Source organism: Manis javanica, chromosome 7 (genome assembly GCF_040802235.1).
Source record: "Manis javanica isolate MJ-LG chromosome 7, MJ_LKY, whole genome shotgun sequence".
NCBI classification, from domain to species: domain Eukaryota; kingdom Metazoa; phylum Chordata; class Mammalia; order Pholidota; family Manidae; genus Manis; species Manis javanica.
This window is the reverse complement of record NC_133162.1, coordinates 50,253,249-50,262,836: the sequence shown is the minus strand read 5'-3', so window position 1 is coordinate 50,262,836 and position 9,588 is coordinate 50,253,249.

Here is a 9,588-nt window from a genome sequence, read left to right as displayed (position 1 = left end):
CTATATTATGTGTCTAATACTAATGTCCTTTAATCTCGTTATGCCTCCCTTCCCACCCATCCTCCCCAGTCCCTTTCTCTTTGGTAACTGTTAGTCCCTTCTTGGAGTCTGTGAGTCTGCTGCTGTTTTGTTCCTTAAGTTTTTGCTTTGTTGTTATACTCCACAGATGAGTGACATCATTTGGTACTTGTCTTTCTCCACTTGGCTTATTTCACTGAGCTTGATACCCTCTAGCTCTATCCATGTTGTTGCAAATGGTAGGATTTGTTTTCTTCTATGGCTGAATAATATTTTACTGTGTTTATGTACCACATCTTCTTTATCCATTCATCTACTGATGGACTCAGAAGCAATTTTTAAACTACAAAAAATGTGGAAAGCAATTCAGATATTATTACTTAGAAACATTACATTTTGCTTTCTAATGAATACATTAAGAAAGTTCTTTCATATTTAAATATTCTTTGAAAACATGACTACATTACAATCCATATAAATACAACTTAGCTTATTTTGCCATATCTTTATCTGCATCTATGTCTGTCTACCTATAATAACTCATGCCTAACAATTTCATTGATGGTTAATATATACATATATATTAGGAGATATTTTCTTTTTATAGTCATTAAGAATTAATCATCAATGAAGTTCCTAGGAATGAATTTTTGTGTAGTATATAAAATGCATCATACAACATACCCAAATACATTCATCATATTAACAAGCTAAGAAAAATATGATCATCTTTATTAGTGCAAATAAAACATTTGATAAAATCTCATGATAAAATGTTTCATTCACAAAGAAAGAGGAGTATATTTCCTTAACCCGGTAAACATATTTTAAGGAACACCACAACTAGCATCATACATATGGTGAAAAACTGAGTTTTTTCCAAGAATGTGAAAAAGGCAAGGATTCTGCTCTCTTTTATTTTTTACTCTCTTTTTTCATTGTACTAAACATTCTACCTAGTGGATTAATGAAAGATAAAGAGAAAGAGAGAGATTTTTTATGTATATATACACCAAATAATATATTTAAAAGACTAATAAAATTAGTAAGTGGGTTTAACAAAGTTATGGGATACAACATCAAAATACAAAAATTGTACTTCCGTTTGTGATCTGTTTCCCAAATTCCTATGAAAGCCACCTTAATTTTGAGTACAATCTTTTGAATTCTGAGCCATGCAATATCATTAGATTATTCATACTCTTAAGAATATGTAAGTATAAAAATAAAAATAACAAATATAAGTTATTAAATATTAGTAATATTTATTTGCATACATATAAATTATATGTACATAAATCATTCAAGTATTAATGTTGTCTTCATTAGGCGGGTTGGTTCAAATTATCTGGTTCACCATTTTTGGAAGAAAGCTAGAAGGTCCTAATATTTCTACCATTAGATTGGCAAATGTGAGAAACTATTAAAATATAAAATATGACTCTCTATATCTGACCAAAAGCCACAATATCAACTGGTACAATTGGTATCTATAAGTTTCTTCACTGCAGAATTGTCTTTTAGTTGTAAAACTAAGAATTAACCAAAATGTCTATCAAGAGAAGAAGAGCTAAACATGTAAAGGATATTGGTAGTTATTAAATAAGAAAGAACTTCAAAAATATGGTTTTTTAAAAAAATACAAGGCAAGTTTTGAAATATTTGTGGTATGATACAGTACACATAATATTTTGGTATTTTTTGGACTACTTATTTTTGCTCCCTAGAATCACAGCATTTTTCCCAACAATATGCTTTTGCACTTCATGTTTGAACTTGTGTTTATTTTTGAGTATAGGACAGCATTATTTATTTCAACCTATTTTGTATAACATTGTTACATTGTATTAAAATTAAATCTTATCATTCTATAGAGTTGTAAAATTTTTTCGTGAAAAATAAATTTACTTAAGACTCAAGGTAGTTATATTTTATTTGTTTGATATTGTGCACTGCTTTTGATGAGCTGTCATTATTATTTGCAAAAGGCAACAAAAAGTATTTTATTAATCTAAGATTATAATGTGTACATAATTTTTTAAAGGTTTTTAAATTAAAATTTTTATGAGTAAAAACAATGAGTTTTGTAAATTATAGTGTGTGTCATCACTGGTAAGGACTAGAGAAATTGGAATTTGGTTCATATTAAAACAATGTAAAAAAATCTGTATGTGGCTCATTGACAGATTGATGCATCAAAAACATTAGAAAAACTATTTCAGTGTTTGCGGGTAAAATTGCAATATTTCCAGAATCCCTCACCTGGCCTAGTGCATCTCCATATCAAGAGGTGTTTCCAAGGGGTGGAGAGAAGAAGTCCATCTCCATATCAATAGATGATTATAAAGGGGGTGGAAAGTGAGTGTGTACCTGTCCCAAGAGGTTTGGTGAGTCCTTTTGCAGCTGGGTCACCAGAGACACAGGTGAGCAGAGGTACATGACTACTTGTAAGCAATAAATAAGTTTTGCCCACTTTGTTTCTCCCTTTGATTGATTTCAGCTTCAAAGGTTATTTGCCCTGGGGTGACAACATATCTCCCCACCCCGGAGGTACAATGTTATATTACAGTTTTGGAGTTTTCCCAGTAAATTAAATGTTTATCCAAAGGAAATTTAAGGTAAGTATAAGTCATGTCTCCATTGGGTTATCAAAATATATCAGAATAACAAATATTTTGATTCCCTAAGAAATGAAGCTGAACTAGCTTTATTGCTTGCACTGCATATAAAATATGAGTATATACATTTTTAAACAAGTATGTCTGCTACTATATGGGATTTAAACTAAAAGACATAACAAATTCAATAAAAGAACCATTAGACAGTTCTACACTGGGATATGAAGTTCTTTAAATTCTGCTGGTTAATCATGTTTACCAGCATGTTAAATTAAGCTTTCATGTTTAATATTAATATGAAGAAGCTCAAGAGTAATCCCAAGGGGGATGGCATTGGAAAAGAAGTCCAAATAGTTTTAATGCTACATTAGATAATCTTACTTTCTTAGAAAAATGAAGCAAATTTGAAATACTGGTACAAAGGTGAATTTACTGAGCTCCCTTTTATTTACTTTTATATTTAAAAAATGGATAGTGCTGAAAAAAATTTTCTCAGTGACAGGAATAAATGGTGTGATTTTAGAACACTGTCCTATCTGCCTTTGAAATTCAAACAGAATTTATATAGCTGAACAAAAGGAACTGTCATAAATTCACCATAGATATACCTGGAAGCTCAAATATCTGTGACCAAATTCTAACCAAAGCTAATAAATGTATTACATAGGTTGCTGTAAACTGCATCCTACATGACTATACAGATTTTAAAGGTAGTCCTTGAGATCTCGGTTTACAGCAGGATAATCTCCACTTGATCTTAATTTTCCCAAGCAACCAATATAGGTCTTCTATGCAGAAAATGCTTTTAAAGAAAGAGCATCAGGTACTAGCAGGAATATCACCAGAATAAGTATCGGAAGCCTGTAAGGTTTTAGCTATGTGACCTTCTTTCCTTGTCTTTGGAGGCAATCCTGCTCCAATCCTGGGAGTGCTGGGAATTGTAGTTACTTTCTGTAAAGCACTTCCTATCTCTGGATCAAGCGAGCACTTTTAAGTGGAGTAATATCTTAAAGGTCTAATGTACTATGGAGTTTCTATCATAAAAACAATAGGATTTGGGGCGGAGCCAACATGGCAGCATGAGTAGGACAGTGGAAATCTCCTCCCAAAAACATATATATTTTTGAAAATACAACAAATGCAACCAATCCTAAAAGAGTGACCAGAAGACACAGGACAACAGCGAGACTACATCCACTCATGCGAAAGCCCAGCGCTTGGTGAAAGGGGTAAGATAGAAGCCCCGGCCCGGAGGGACCCGAGCACACCTTCCCCCAGCTACCGGTGGGAGGGAGAGGGAGCCCACGACTGCTAAACACCCAGCCCCAGCCACCCGCAACAGAGCGCAGACACAGTGCATGCATGGAGGACTGGAAACTAGGGAAATAGGGCACCAAGACCTCTGAGCGGGTTCTGAAGCTGATGCCCCTGTGACAAAGAAAAGCGAGTGCTTTTTGAAAGTCTTAAAGGGACAGGGACATAACAGCTGGACGGAAACAACAAAGGTCACAGTTGAGTGGCTGGAAATTACAGGGAAAACCAGGTGCACTAACCCCCTGGGCAACAGCTCTGAGACCCTTCATGGAGGTAAACAGCCAAACAACCCCCCATCCCCCATCCATTACCCCTCCGGGCACTGCGAAAGCAGAGAAGCAGCCTAAGGCAAGCCCCACCCTCAAAATGGGAGTTTTCTCCATATCGGCCAGGCAAGACACAAAGACCCAGTCTACATGCAATTACCCAACACAAGCCACTAGGAGTCACAGTTGTCCCAGTAAAGAAAGGCCAGTAGCAAGTGCAAACTTTGGACCTCCCAACTGACAGTCAATAGCACCTGTCAACATGAAAAGTCACAAAAATATGATCCAGAAAAGACTAACCCAGACAGCTTCGTCATCTGCTACATCTTCCCCTGAGAAGGAACCTGGGGAGATAGATTTAACCAGTCTTCCTGAAAAAGAATTCAAAACAAAAGTCATAACCATGCTGATGGACTTGCAGAGAAATATGCAAGAACTAAGGAAGGAGAATACAGAAATAAAACAAGCTCTGGAAGGACTTCAAAACAGAATGGTCGAGATGCAAGAGACCATTAATGCACTAGAAAACAGAGAACAGGAACGCAGAGAAGCTGATGCAGAGAGAGATAAAAGGATCTCCAGGAATGAAAGAATTCTAAGAGAGCTGAGTGACAAATCGAATCAGAACAATATCCGCATTATAGGGTAGCAGAAGAAGAAGAGAGAGAAAAAGGGATAGAAAGTGTCTTTGAAGAAATAATTGCAGAACACTTCCCCAAACTAGGGGAAGAAATGGCCTCTCAGACCACAGAGGTAAACAGAACTCCCATGACAAGGGATCCAAGGAGGGCAACACCAAGACACATAGTAAATAAGTAAATAAATGGCAAAGATCAAAGACAAGGACAAAGTATTAAAGGCAGCCAGAGAGAAAAAAAAGGTTACCTACAAAGGAAAACCCATCAGGCTATCATCAGACTTCTCAACAGAAACCCTACAGGCCAGAAGAGAATGGCATGATATACTTAATGAAATGAAACAGAAGGGCCTTGAACCAAGACTACTGTATCCAGCAAGACTATCATTTAAATATGAAGGAGGGATTAAACAATTCCCAGACAAGCAAAAGTTGAGGGAATTTGCCTCCCACAAACCACCTATACAGGGCATCCTACAGGGACTGCTCTAGCTGGGAACACTCCTAAAAAGATCACAGAACAAAACACCCAACATATGAAGAAGGGAGGAGGAATAAGAAGGGAGAGAAATAAAGAATCATCAGACCGCGTTTATAATAGCTCAACAAGCGAGTTAGGTTAGACAGTAAGATAGTAAAGAAGCTAAACCCTGAACCTTTGGTAACCACAAACTTAAAGCCTGCAATGGCAATAAGTTCATACCTCTCAATAATCACCCTAAATGTAAATGGACTGAATGCACCAATCAAAAGACACAGAGTAATAGAATGGATAAAAAAAGCAAGATCCATCCATATGCTGCTTAGAAGAGACTCACCTCAAACCCAAAAACAGGCACAGACTTAAAGTCAAGGGATGGAAAAAGATATTTCATGCAAACAACAAAGAGAAGAAAGCAGGTGTTGCAATTCTGGTATCAGACAAAACAGACTTCAAAATAAAGAATGTAACAAAAGACAAAGAAGGACATTAAATAATGATAAAGGGCTCAGTCCAACAAGAGGATATAACCATTATAAATGTATATGCACCCAACACAGTAGCACCAACATACCTGAAACAAATACTAACAGAACTAAAGGAGGAAATAGAAGGCAATGCATTCATTCTAGGAGACTTCAACACACCACTCACTCCAAAGGACAGATCCACCAGACAGAAAATAAGTTAGGACACAGAGGCACTGAACAACACTCTAGAAAAGATGGACCTAATAGACATCTACAGAACTCTACATCCAAAAACAACAGGATACACATTCTTTTCAAGTGCACATGGAACATTCTCCAGAATAGACCATATACTAGGCCACAAAAAGAGCCTCAGTAAATTCCAAAAGATTGAAATCCTACCAACCAACTTTTCAGATCACAGAGGCATAAAACTAGAAATAAACTGTACAAAGAAAGCAAAAAGGCTCACAAACACATGGAGGCTTAACAACACGCTCCTAAATAATCAATGGAACAATGACAAATCAAAATGGAGATCCAGCAATTTATGGAAACAAACAACAACAACAACACAAAGCCCCAACTACTGTGGGACACAGCAAAAGCAGTCTTAAGATGAAAGTATATAGCAATCCAGGCATATTTAAAGAAGGAAGAACAATCCCAAATAAATGGTCTAATGTCACAATTATCAAAATTGGAAAAAGAAGAACAAATGAGGCTTAAGGTCAGCAGAAGGAGGGACATAATAAAGATCAGAGAAGAAATAAATAAAATTGAAAAGAATAAAACAAAGCAAAAATCAATGAAACCAAGAGATGGTTCTTCAAGAAAATAAACAAAATAGATAAGTCTCTAGCCAGACTTATTAAGAGGAAAAGAGAGTCAACACAAATCAACAGTATCAGAAACGAGAAAGGAAAATTCACAATGGACCCCACAGAAATACAAAGAATTATTAGAGAGTAGTATGAAAACCTATCTGCTAACAAGCTGGGAAACCTAGGAGAAATGGACAACTTCCTAGAAAAATACAATCTTCCAAGACTGACCCAGAAAGAAACAGAAAATCTAAACAGACCAATTACCAGCAATGAAATTGAAGCGGTAATCAAAAACTACCAAAGAACAAAACCCACAGGCCAGATGGATTCACCTCAGAATTTTATCAGACATACAGGGAAGACATAATACCCATTCTCCTTAAAGTTTTCCAAAAAATAGAAGAGGAGGGGATACTCCCAAACTCATTCTATGAAGCTAACATCACCCTAATACCAAAACCAGGCAAAGACCCTACCAAAAAAGAAAACTACAGACCAATATCCCTGATGAATGTAGATGCAAAAATACTCAACAAAATATTAGCAAACCGAATTCAAAAATACATCAAAAGGATCGTACACCATGACCAAGTGGGATTCATCCCAGGGATGCAAGGATGGTACAACATTCGAAAGTCCATCAACATCATCCACCACATCAACAAAAAGAAAGACAAAAACCACATGATCATCTCCATAGATGCTGAAAAAGCATTCGACAAAATTCAACATCCATTCATGATAAAAACTCTCAGCAAAATGGGAATAGAGGGCAAGTACCTCAACATAATAAAGGCCATCTATGATAAACCCACAGCCAACATTATATTGAACAGCGAGAAGCTGAAAACTTTTCCTCTGAGATTGGGAACTAGACAAGGATGCCCACTCTCCCCACTGTTATTTAACATAGTACTGGAGGTCCTAGGCACGGCAATTAGACAAAACAAAGAAATACAAGGAATCCAGATTGGTAAAGAAGAAGTTAAACTGTCACTATTTGCAGATGACATGATACTATACATAAAAAACCCTAAAGACTGCACCCCAAAACTACTAGAACTGATATTGGAATACAGCAAAGTTGCAGGATACAAAATCAACACACAGAAATCTGTGGCTTTTCTATACACTAACAATGAACCAACAGAAAGAGAAATCAGGAAAACAACTCCATTCACAATTGCATCAAAAAAAAATAAAATACTTAGGAATAAACCTAACCAAAGAAGTGAAAGACTTATACTCTGAAAACTACAAGTCACTCTTGAGAGAAATTAAAGGGGACACTAGCAGATGGAAACTCACCCCATGCTCGTGCCTAGGAAGAATTAATATGGTCAAAATGGGCATCCTGCCCAAAGCAATATACAGATTTGATGCAATCCCTATCAAACTACCAGCAACATTCTTCAATGAACTGGAACAAATAATTCAAAAATTCATATGGAAACACCAAAGACTCCGAAGAGCCAAAGCAATCCTGAGAAAGAAGAATATAGTAGGGGGGATCTCACTCCCCAACTTCAAGCTCTATTATAAAGCCATAGTAATCAAGACAATTTGGTATTGGCACAAGAACAGAGCCACAGACCAATGGGACAGACTAGAGAATCCAGACATTAACCCAGACATATATGGTCAATTAATATTTGATAAAGGAGCCATGGACATACAATGGTGAAATGACAGTCTCTTCAACAGGTGGTGCTGGCAAAACTGGACAGCTACATGTAGGAGAATGAAACTGGACCATTGTCTTACCCCATATACAAAAGTAAATTCAAAATGGATCAAAGACCTGAATGCAAGTCATGAAACCATTAAACTCTTGGAAAAAAACATAGGCAGAAACCTCTTAGACATAAACATGAGTGACCTCTTCTTGAACATATCTCCCTAGGCAAGGAAAACAACAGCAAAAATGAACAAGTGGGACTATATTAAGCTGAAAAGCTTCTGTACAGCAAAAGACACCATCAATAGAACAAAAAGGAACCCTACAGTATGGGAGAATATATTTGAAAATGACAGATCTGATAAAGGCTTGACGTCCAAAATATATAAAGAGCTCACATGCCTCAACATACAAAAAACAAATAACCCAATTAAAAAATGGGCAGAGGAACTGAACAGACAGTTCTCTAAAAAGAAATACAGATGGCCAACAGGCACATGAAAAGATGCTGCACATCGCTAATTATCAGAGAAATGCAAATTAAAACTACAATGAGGTATCACCTCACACCAGTAAGGATGGCTGCCATCCAAAAGACAAACAACAACAAATATTGGCGAAGCTGTGGAGAAAGGGGAATCCTCCTACACTGCTGCTGGGAATGTAAATTAGTTCAACCATTGTGGAAAGCAGTATGGAGGTACATCAAAATGCTCAAAACAAACTTACCATTTGACCCAGGAATACCACTCCTAGGAATTTACCCTAAGAATGCAGCAATCAAGTTTGAGAGGGACGGATGCACCCCTATGTTTTTTGCAGCACTATTTACAATAGCCAAGAATTGGAAGCAACCTAAATGTCCCTCGATAGATGAATGGATAAAGAAGATGTGGTACATATACACAATGGAATACTACTCAGCCATAAGAAAAGGGCAAATACTACCATTTGCAGCAACATGGATGGAGCTGCAGGGTATTATGCTCAGTGAAATAAGCCAAGCAGAGAAAGAGAAATACCAAATGATTCATTCATCTGTGGAGTATAAGAACAAAGAAAAAACTGAAGGAACAAAACAGCAGCAGAATCACAGAACTCAAGAATGGACTAATAGGTACCAAAGGAAAAGGGACTGGGGAGGATGGGTGGGTAGGGAGGGATAAAGGGGGGAAGAAGAAGGGGGGTATTAAGATTAGCATGCATGGGAGGGTGGGAGAAAGGGGAGGCCTGTACAACACAGAGAAGACAAGTAGTGACTCTATAACACTTTGCTATG